Below are 12,382 nucleotides of genomic sequence, written 5' to 3' on the forward strand. Positions count from 1 at the left end.
GATATGTTTACATGTAGAATATTATAAAAGGTGCGAAGTAGTAGATGGATTAAATGCATTTGATAGGAGCATAGTTAACCTATTTTCTTTGTAGTTTCAAGTCATCAGTGTCATTGATCATAGCTGAGAAAACCAACCTTGCTCTCTGTTCACCATTAAGATGATATTTTGGCCCTTAAACATCAGTCAACAAAGGAAATACACTGATAACTCCAGAAAACCAAGCTGTTTCTTAGTGCCTGTGCTGTGTGAACCTAATGGGAACCCCGAGAGCAAGCCTTAAGAGCTGTAACCCATGTCTGTCAACATGGCACAGGCCCGGCGCTAGGCTGAGCAGGAGCCAGCCTCTCTCTCCGTGCTCTCAGCAATGCAAATGAAGTCAGCTCTGGGAGCGAATGGCACAAAAGGCACAGGGCCGTACGTCACACTAGCAGACAGGACGGAGCTAATGATTAAATAGAAAAGACAATTCCCCCTCTCTCTCTCGCTCTCTTTCTCTGTGCCTCTTTCTTTTCTTCCGCAGTCGTCTGCCTCACTGTAAGACCCCCCCAACAGTAAAACAAAGTCTATGAGATGAACCGACCCAATCCTCTGGGCTCTATTCAAGGCTGCTCTCTTTAAAGAGCGACCTCCCACCTCTATCCCACACTGTCTCTTGCTGTCGGCTTGTTTTAGGAGGCGAGGGGGGGACAACAATGGGGTGGCCTTTACGTCAGGCTCCTGCTCACGACAGCGGGACCTATGTGGAATTTAAATTCTTCCCTCACACGCACAGAGACGCACACACACACACACACACCCACACCGACCTCCCCAACCCTGTCCACTTTCCACCACTTCCTTGTTATGCAATGGTCACCATGGAAACCTGGTCCAGGTGGGTGAGACTGCGCTCAGGCCAGTGCGGTATCCGCCAGACTGAAACACAAGCAGCAGTCTGCCCCTGACTGATGAGCTGCTAAACTTAGAGAACACAGCCCTCGTCCAAGTGGTGTCAGAGTAAATTACAACCTCTGGCAAGTCCAAAACTGTCGTTAAATGTTTGTTTAATGCTCTCCAACTGAAACAGAATGGCTAGTGGGGACATTTTCCTTCGGATGGATGTGTCAGTGATTTTACAGGCCCCATTTCAATAGTCGCACGCACAATACAGTGACATAATTGATAAACAGTATATGAATACTCTGATTCAAAATGTTCATTTACTACACTTCAACAACAATCTCACTGCTTTTGGCGAGGATCTCGCTAACTGTCCTGCTCGAACTGAACGCAGATTCATTTGATTTCATTTCAAACCTTTATTTCAACTCAGACACTGAGGTTTCCCTCATCTCCGGTGTTGACGAGCTAACACAATCATACACAATCATACATCAAACAACCAGTCAATGGTGTTTTTCTACCGTTTTAATGTGATTCTTTTAATGTGAAAGGAATCGAAGCATGCCTTTCTTGTAGTCTCCACAGCTGTGTGGGTATACTAGCCGCTCTCCTTGCCTTGGTTCTGCTATGCCTTCTAATCCAAGTCACCTTCTCATCGTGAAAATAAATTCTCCAACCCCTGGAGACAGATACAATCTGTAGTTGCTAGAAATACAGGACTGTACATTGACAGTCCAAACAGCACTGATTGTCTGAAATGATATCAAAGAAATCAATAAAATCACATGTTGCTGTGTCACCTGAACACTTGTTAAGCTCGTTAAGACTCGTTAAGCTTTTTTCTTGCTGCACCATCCTTTTTCCTTGTGGGGGATGTACTGTACTTTGCTGTTCATCTTAAACATTGTGGGGTGGGTGAACATGATGACTCAATCTACATAACATACAATGTTATGTATGCTCACATTTGCACGTAGCATATTGTTTGTGCTGTGAAAATTAAACAAAAAGTATGACAATGAATGACCACTGACCTACTTAAATGTATAGATGCTGCAGGTGGTAAAGTCGGGTATGTATATCCCTCATTAACTGGTCAGTTAAGATAAAGTGTGCGTGCGTGCGTGCGTGCGTGCGTGTGTATGTAATGTGATCAGACAGGGTGAACTAACTGTCTCTACTGATGTCTTAATCTTCCTAGCTGTCACTGCAAGCTGTCTGTCCTGGTTTAAATCAATGGAGGGGGAGTTACGGCCGTCTGCATGGTCAGCTCATACACCATGGTCACACTCACCAAACACACACACCGTGCACCCATCTGGACAAGGGGAAGGGAAATTGTGAGATTACCGTTAATTGACTATAGTTCACCTTTCAACACCATAACCATCCTGACTGGCAACATCACGGCCTGTTAGGGGAGCAGCACCATGTAAGACCGGAAGGCCCTCAGAGAGAGGTGCGATCAGCGGAACGTACCACAGGAGAGCCTCTCCCACACGTCCAGGACATCTGCACAAGGCAGTGCAGGACCGGGGTCAGGAGAATCTGGAAGGATCCCAGCCATCCGGATAACAGCCTCTTCTCTCTGCTCGGGTCAGGAAGGAGGTACCCCAAACCTGCGTACCCCAAAACAAGTCGGAGAGGCTCAGAGGGAACTTATTCCCTCAGACCAGCAGGATCCTGAGCGAGGAGACTGCCCACTGAACTCTGGATTAAACTCAGTAGCTACACTCAGCACAACAGCACATTATATTTATACATGTAAAATATCAAAACATATTCAATATATATATCCCCAGACCTATATACTTATCTATTTAAACTTAACTGCACAGCTTCACCTACAGTACTCCTCCAACACATCCCATTCCTTTCATTTACATATGTATATAATTTGTATCTTGGTAATAGCTACTCACTGTTACTCTCTTTTTTTCTCCTGTATTTTGTTTTTAGCAACGCATTGCACTTTCTCTGTCTCTCTGTTTTTGTCTACCTCTCTACATTGCTTAGTGTGAGCTCAGTCTAAGAGTTAACGAAAAAACATTTCACTCCTCCTTGTAGGCTACTTTTATGATGTAGCATGTGACTTAACAAACTTGACTGACTGCCAGTGCGTCATTGGCCACTAGATGGAGGTATTCTTCCCTAAATACAATTTGTAGACTGAAAAGTATGCCCTATTTTCCCAATGCTTTCTCAAATAAATCTCTAATTCTAAATTATTTTTAAATGTGCACACGTGATGAAAATTGGAATAGCAGTTGGCCATTTCCATTTCAAATGCCTATGTATGGTCATATACATGCTATTTCACAATAAATGTATCTATTGTCATAATTTTAATTTCACTTCAGATTACAGAAACCAGTCATCATAAATTATCGATACAATTACAGGACAATTTGTAAGGTATGACTTGCCCCTTGCTGCATGTGTATTATTCACCACTAGGTGGCGGTATTGTATCATCTATTCTCCACTGAGACCAATTCCCATTAGATGACCGTTTTGTCTTGCTAGATCTTACCATCTCTTCCAATACTGTGTAGCTAGATCAAATCCACACATTCATGAGCTTTAACACATCAACTCATATTATTTTAATTCGTGGGCACCTTATGTGCAGAATAAATACTACACAAGCCACTCACTGAATGACAAATACCTGAGTTGAAAGCATTAATTATATCTAACCTATAGCTATATATTAAATTAAATTATTATGATTAATTATTAAAATTTTAAAAGTCTATACATATAAAACATGGCTAGGAAACAATCTGTCATGCCATTCAGTATTGATACAAATTTTTCTTTGTGACATTTTGGTTCAAACTTGGATTACTTTGCTTGTAGGGGCATTTCCCATCAGACAGAAGTTTGTGTTACTGTACTGTAGCTATCAGTAGGTTCATACTGTTGGTTCATTATTTTTATAACATAATTCCACCTTTACATGTTTGTCCATTGCCTAAATGGGATCTGAGTATAAACTACCATGCAAAGTCACACAGAAAACCTCAAAAGGACAGTTGCATTTCACTTAATACCTGCTAGATGTGTTTATTCATTCACTACGGGTGTCTACAAAACAAGCTCTTATCAATGATATCCTATAAAATCAAACGTTTGCATTAAAGGAACAATAAACTATAAAGGAATATGACAAAAAAAACAATAAGGCAGACTTAAATCTAAACAGCTAAATCTCTTACAAAAAGGTTGATCAACATCTCAGCATATCAAGTTCAGAGATATCCGGGCCTGCAAAGATAATCTCAACTCTGGTTGACTGCTTGAACAAAAACAAGCTGTGTTTTGCAACAGCCTTCAAAAGTATCTTTCTACTTAAAATAAACGTGTATTCATACAATCATTCATCAACTTTGTTTCATATGAAAAGGCTATTTTAAATACTGTCAACAAATACAACAAACTTCAGGAAAACAACGTTAATAGCTGATCATGCAGGTACTGTACAGTAAACAAAGGTAATTACTTCAATGATAAAAATAAAATAAATAAAAATAGCCTCTGAGTCAAACTTGTCTAGTCTGGTAGTCATTGCGTAATCTCGCTAACAAACAAACAAACAAACCAACACACACCAGCAATAACATTATCTGCCGTCCTTGGGCGGAGGTAAAAATGGACCCCTAGGTATCTTGGACTCTGGGTGGAATTTGTCCCAAGGCCCAGATCAGGATCAGACCAACTTCCCCCATTGGCAGGGACACCACATGACTGACCTTAGATCAGCCTCTAGGTGCAGCTTCTTCCTGCTCCATCCAGGCCCTGTCCAGAAACAAACGCTAAAGCCTCTTTCCAACTGTAGTAGTGTTTGTGTAAACGAACAGACACAGTAGTTCATACACTTTCATAACTCAAGGTCAAGGTCCTCACACCGGCGGTATGTCCTCCAGAAGGCACAGGGCCAACAGCATGACAGGTTGGGGGGCGCAGCCCTGGTCTGAAGCCAAGTCTCTACCGCAGCTCCAGTGATCCATGACTTGGCCCGTTTATCTGTGAGATCAACTGAGCCTTTTTCTCGTGCACCAGGGATTACCTCCCCCTCAGTCCTCCTCCCTGATCCTTCTGGCTGAGCTCCTGGGGAGTAGATAAATCCTTACTTTCACCCTGCGTTCCCTGGAGAGTGTGCTCTTACCGTTGAATGGCGTCGAAATGGAATATTTCTTTCTTTCTTTCATTTCTTTCTTTCATTTTCCTGAGTTAGACCCGGGATAAAAAGGTGGCAGCGGGGGAATTCTTACAGTAAGTGTTTTGGAGATAGGCCCTAGTGGTTCTTAGTGAAAAGAGCCATGAGGAGATTCAGGAGAATATTACTAACGGGATGATGGCGCCACTACGAGGTGGGTCGTGGGTGCGGTGGGGTGGGGTGGGGTGGGGTGTGGGTAGGGTGGGGTGTGGATAGGGTGGGGTGAAGCCCCTTCACCCCACCCTATCCACACCCCACCCTACCCACACTCCACCCCACCGCACCCACACCCCACCTCGCACACAGGAGATCTGACACAACACCAACATAGTAGACCCTGCAGTAAGCATCCCTCAGATGCCCCCTGTGTTTTTGGTGCGTTCCACTGCACAGTGCAACTCTGCTGGAGTGTGATTGCAATGATCTGTTAAAAAATGACCATAGTAGACCTATTCACTAAATTCAACTGAGGAATTTTCAAATATTGATTTTCTAATATATTGTTATATTCTATCAGCATTTCTGTAGAAAAATATTCACACAATTAAACTTCAAATATTGCATATCTTAACACAGGGACACCAGAGGAGTCCTATTCTAGCAGCTAGCTGGATTAGCAAGTGGAGATCAACAGTGGCTGCAGTGATTAGCATTAAGAGGCTAACACCGACATGTTCTAATGTAAGGCTGTAGTGTCATGTAGCCTAATACAGTATACAACATTGACACACACTTGGGAGGAAGTATACAAACATGCATGGATGGGTCACATGTGTAGCCTACAGTACGTGTGTCATTCCTCCCTGTGTGTGTCACTCTCTTAGGAAGCAGAGTAGCTCACTGAGGGCCAAGGCTATGTGCACTAACTTGGCGTCCTCCTCTGTCTGTAATAGACAAATACAAATACTTGTATACAAACTATACAAACATTCTACTGTATAGCCTACACAAACAGATTATACAAACAATTGCATGTTGTGCTAGTCTGTTTGTGAACACTATATGAATGCCCTAACACGCTCATGGACATCCTTTATCAGTTTGACATTTTTGATAAATAAACATTTCTGACAAATGAACATTTGTTTATTTACATCTATAGGAAAGTAAACACCAAAACCTGCATCATGGACAGCAGTATAAGATATTTGACTTGAAAGTGTGAGTGGACAATCAGGAGACACCCTCTCTAAAAGTGTTGCATAACCAAGTCAAGATTGTTTTAAGTTAATTGAAATGAAGTGAATCTAGTTAATCTGTATCTGTTCTGTAGCCTACCCAGCCCATTCACGTTAAATAGGCTAAAACATATCATGAGCAACAACATTGCACAGAGCACCAACACAACATGAAATATTCTATGAAATGTGATATGAAAACCTAATTACCATTTCACTCACAGAGATGACAAACCTCCACTCCGCTCAGCTACGCTCACTCGAGTGAAATCCCCCTTTGAGGTTGGCGCCCTGCTAACCCAACGAAAGTGTTCAGATGTATGTGCCACTAATGGTCTCCTTGTCTTCACCCCGTCCACAGATCCTTTCATGAGGAGATGAGGAGTGGCAGCCATCCTGCACCAAGCCACCTCAGAGAGAGAGAGAGAGAGAGAGAGAGAGAGAGACAAAGGCAGAAGAGAGAGAGAAACTGAGATCAACTGTGACAACTATGTGGTAAGAGAATGCTATGAGAAAGCTCTGGTGAATCGTTGTTTTGATGACAGTTAAAGTTTGATCTTTCCTTATCCAGTAGTCTCATTGCTGATCGGCCCCCACTGAGACACAGCAGGGGTCTTATTTTAATGAAAAGCCTGCAGTGCCGAGAAAACTTGTGTTTAATGGAACAATTGTGATAAGCATGGTTCCACTTTAAATTCCACAAATATTCACTAGGCACGGCAACCATCTAAATGGTACCAGATATTTCACTTGTTTCAGACGTTGAAAGTCTCCGAACACAACAGTTACTTCTGTCACATTGGAAGGCTGATTGAATCAGAGAAATCACTGATGGTCAGTGACCTGTCAGCACTTCACTTGTTCGGCAAGTGAAGGAAATCAATAAAATATTGTCCTATAGGAGGACCTGAGTCACTGATGCTACAGTACATTCCCCATGTTTAGTCTCTGTCAGTTCGTGTTCACTTTGCTTTGTTACTCTTTGACTGCATGTTATATCACAACAGCATGAATAAGACAATAGGATTTATAAATGATTCACTGGCAGCAGGTGTGTAAGTGTGTGTGTGTGTGTATGTGTGTGTTATAATCCCATCACACACACACATGCACACACACACACACACACACACACACACACACACACACACACACACACACACACACACACACACACACACACATCCCAGCACGCCTCACCCTGTCTTCTCTGTCACTATCAAAGAATTCTGTGATCAAAAAGGAATGCAAATAACTTTTTTCTTTCTTTTTGTCCTTTTTGAAAAAGAAAAAATAAATTTCAAAAGGGGCTTTCATGAGCTGCTGCATAATGTAGGCCTATAGTCGCTATGGCAACAGCCTCCCTCAGGAAAAGGGAGGGATTGTGGAGACTGGGTCCCCTTAGTAACCGCGTTTGAGCGCGCGCGGGATGCCCCAGATCAATTACAAATGGGACAGTGTTGATAAAACTGTATTTGCTCAATGCTAAATGTTAATTGCTATTAGCTATAGCACTTGTTTTAGGAAAAATCTAAATAAAATCGCCTTTGCATTCGTATTTTTGAAAGAAGAAGAAGTAGAAAAAGAAGAAGAAGAAGAAGAAGAAGAAGAAGAAGAAACAAGCAAACAAGATTGCCGACCATAACTTGATAACTTGTTCACGAAAAGAAACGCGCTTAAATAATGCATGCATTTGGAGTCTATTTTTTGTTCATCTGATGACGTTGGTCCGTTGCATGTAATATTGATGGGCTTTTAAAGGGATTTGGTTAATGCATGCATCCCTCCCGCTGTGATAGCCTCCCTTTGAGTCACTTCAGATATTAGAAACACGTTGCTCCACTTCATACACTGAATTTGGCAGTGAAGACGCAGCGCAGCGCGCATTTTCACCAGGTCTTCGTTCGTCCAGGGCACAGCAAGGCAAGCGAGTACACATTGCAAAAAAAAATTGGAGAAGGAATGTGACAGCGACCACATGCTGTGAAGCAACGTAAGTAGCGTTAGATGAATTAATTCCCGATGTATGTGGGCCGGGTGTGCGTGTAGGCAATGTCCATCATGCGTGTAGCCTACTTGCATCGCATGTGAATTGTTTTCAGCTTAAAGGAATATGCTCGTTTTTGACAACCTGGACCTTATTTACGACATATTATAAGAAGTTTGACTCACCCAGATCACTTTTTTGTTGTTCGGAGGCCTGTAGAAGAAATATAAAATCCAGCGCGAGCCAGTATATCCATGTAATGGCGGCGCACGGGGCATAGGGAATGCCGTTTCTCAAAATCCATTTTCGGCCGCTAAACGGTTGTTTTCATCAATCACATTGCATGAATCGACAGTTGATATTCCTCTATGCCAGCCATTGTTGTTTTGGTGCCAAATAAGGGATCTTGATCCTCTGTAACATGGTCTTTATAAGCCGCTCCCCCACTTGCTCCAGCACGCATGCGCACAGGCCAGCGCGCAGACTTGCTATTCTCCGTCTGTAGGCTACACTCGCGGCTCACATTGCAAGTGGGGGAGCGGCTTATAAAGACCATGTTACAGAGGATCAAGATCCCTTATTTGGCACCAAAACAACAATGGCTGGCGTAGAGGAATATCAACTGTCGATTCATGCAATGTGATTGATGAAAACAACCGTTTAGCGGCCGAAAATGGATTTTGAGAAACGGCATTCCCTATGCCCCGTGCGCCGCCATTACATGGATATACTGGCTCGCGCTGGATTTTAAATTTCTTCTACCGGCCTCCGAACAACAAAAAAGTGATCTGGGTGAGTCAAACTTCTTATAATATGTCGTAAATAAGGTCCAGGTTGTCAAAAACGAGCATATTCCTTTAAGTTGTGATCGTCCAGCGCGGTTGATCTCCTCTAGCCTGTCACGAGAAAACATTGCTTGGTAGGCTGCATCTCTGGACAGATTTCCAAAGCCATTTTTTCTGAGGTGCTTGTGGTGCAGTAGCCTAGCCTACGGTGACTCAAGTTGTTGATGAGATAAGTTGCGAACATTCGTTAAGTGCTAAACGAGTGCGTTAGCTATGACTGGCAGTTTATTTTGATACCAGCCCTGCTTCAGCGGGATGCTTCCTGTGTACAGGCTTGATTTAGGCTAGGTCTGCATGTTTACATTGTAGCTGTAGGCTAAATGTTTTCCCTCCATACGAAATTTGAGGCAACTATTTAATCTCAGACGGTCACTTTAACGTAATGTGACACTCAATCCAAGTAGACTGGTAATGTTCTGAGTTTCCAAGGTCAGTGTTCAAATCTTCTTAACCCCTCACATGCCCTTTCTGCTTCCAGAGACTGGTAGATAAGTCATCTGTTTTGATTGCCTGTTCTTTTAGATACAGAAAACCTAGATGACATTTGGTATTTTAAGCCCATTCCAGCAATGTACGTTCAAACCTTAGTCTCTAGTGGATGACAGTGGATGATAATGAACAACATATGGCATTTTCAAGTCAACAGTTTTTCCTCCCATCTCTGTGTTATATTAGAGGACTGTTGTGGTGGAGAAACAGCTGAATTGTCTTCCCTGCGGCTGTCTGTCTGAGTCATGCTTGCTGATTGTTATACACATCAGTTCAGGGCTTCTGGGAATAGCTACACTATTAATGGATTAAAGACCCCCATCTCCTTCAAGAAATTACCTTTGGCACTTGTCCAACTTCAGCTGTCTTCCATACCGTGTAAGTATATACTTACTTTACTGACCTTCATCACTGTTTATCTTTACCAGGCGGGAGTCTTCTCATACTAGTATAGAGGATGTTCCAGCCTCCTATTCACACACTGTTCTAGTATGCTGGTCGTCATACTAGAATACGATTTCCTTATCCATACAGAATGACACACATTCATTAAATTTACATTCCTAGCCCTCCCTCTCTTCCTCTTACAGTAGCAGAGTGAGGCAGTGGACCGTGACGTCTTATTGCATAAATCCTCTCTCTCTCTCTCTCTCTCTCTCTCTCTCTCTCTCTCTCTCTCTCTCTCTGCCTCTCCCCCTCCCTCTCTCATCCTTCCCATCCCTCTCTTGGGCCCCAGCGCGGTGCGGTGCATTGTGGCAGTCTAGTTTCTGGCATGACATCATGCGCTCTCGAATGCAGCTCTGGGGGAGCCCGAAGTGCTTCAGGGACCAGGAAGTAGCGAACTTACTGCGGTACAGTACAGAATGAAGCAGAGTTGCGTAGGTCTCTTTCGCTCTCTCTCTGTCTCTCTCTGTCTCTCTCTCTCTCTCTCTCTCTCTCTATCTCTCTCTCTCTCTCTCTCTCTCTCTCTCTCTCTCTGCTGCAACGCTGCAGCCCTGGTAGGGACCAGGAGAGAGTGGGAGGGGGTTCCCGGGCCTCCTCAACCTCCTTGGTTGAGGAAGAGGTTCCCAGGCCTATTTTTGCTCACATCTATTTCCGCTCTATCAGCAAGAGTCGCTTTCCAGCGCTGTACTGTACTGTGTGGCGTTAGAAGACAACGTTGGCTCCGCCCCCTTGCCTTCCAATCACGGCAGCATTGATTGGTTCCAGTAGTGTTGATAGCTATCGTTGACCGGTATAGACAGCTTCCAGTCTGCACATGGACGCTAGGCCCCAAAAGGCTGGCTGTACTGGGGGCTTGTGACCTTCTGACCCCTGTTACAATATGCATGGATTGGCTTCCTGCTGGGAGCTGAGCTAGCAGTCCAGGTGACGTCTGACTGTCTGGAGCTAATTGGTTTGAATCGAGGGCCAGCCAGGAGCAGGAGCTGTGACGGGTTGTGTGTGTGTGTGTGTGTGTGTGTGTGTGTGTGTGTGTGTGTGTGTGTGTGTGTGTGTGTGTGTGTGTGAGAGAGAGAGAGAGAGAGTCTTTCTCTGTCATATATGGATTTTTATCACACACAGACACACACACACACACACACACACACACACACACACACACACACAGAGCACTGGTATACTCACAGAGACCGTAGTACACACTCTTACCAGCAGGGGATGTTACTGCCTCACAGAAGCAACAGGAGTCTCACTGTGTTCAACATGACGCAGACAGCAGAGTACTGAGGTACTCTTTAGACAGGCCCGTAGTGTTACAGCAGAGTACTACTGTACTCCATGTTGGGCAACATTTAATGAAACTACTGAAAGCTGCACAAATGCAGCTGCACATTGGTAGTGAACGTGTTCAGCCCAGCCCCTATGAGAGTGTCCGTTCACATGTATAGTTTAGTCCAAGACTTGGCTTAATATAATGCGGTCGACCGTCACTGAGCTGTTGTGTTCCCTTTTCACTAGTGAGGTCGTAGTTCAGCCCAATAGGGATGCTCGGGAGGCGTAGCAGTTGATGTTGTTCACAGGTGGCCTCATCACCTCTGCCCACTCGCGCAGAATAGTTGGTTGCCATGGTACCTAAAACATGGCATGATGTTGTTGTGCGATTCATCCCACTGTGAAGATATGTCTGGTGGTTTGAGGAAAGGGAATCAGAGATTTGAGAGGAGCAAATGAGCTGATATATTGACATGCTTTTTTATTTATTTCATTACGCATAATCAACAGTTGGGGCCTACAAGCTGGGAGTGCGTGCGTGCCTTTCTGCTTGTATTCACATGTAGGTCTTTGTCTGCTGCTCATTGTATCTGTGTCTGCCTTTATGCATATTGTGTGTGTGTGTGTGTGTGTTTGTGTGTGTGCGCGCGTGTATTGACCAGACTCTTCCTGCCCCTGCTACATCAAGTGTGAAATAACGTGCTCCACAAGCTCTCCGTCCTGCCTGCTCCATCTCAGTCCAACAAACCCTGGTCAGGCGATACCCTCAGACTGCCTTTCAGTATCCTAAAATGTATCCTCCTCTCGTTGAGGTACTGTAATGTCTGATCTAACATGATCAGATGGGTGAAAGTATGTGCATCTATACACAGCTGACACAAATCTAGTTCTCTCAGAGATCTGAGATTTTAGTCAGTGGAAGCAGGGAACATGTGTTTTCAGTGAATTCAACCCCCCCCCCCCCCCCCTATGTGCAGTTGTGGTCTCCAGCCTGCCGGTCTCAGCTCTCTTGAAAAGGTTGTGCGTCTTTTAAAGATTTAAAAGGTCTAGGGGTGGCCTTCTC

Source organism: Borostomias antarcticus, assembly GCF_949987555.1.
Source record: "Borostomias antarcticus genome assembly, chromosome: 20".
Classification (NCBI taxonomy): Eukaryota; Metazoa; Chordata; class Actinopteri; order Stomiiformes; family Stomiidae; genus Borostomias; species Borostomias antarcticus.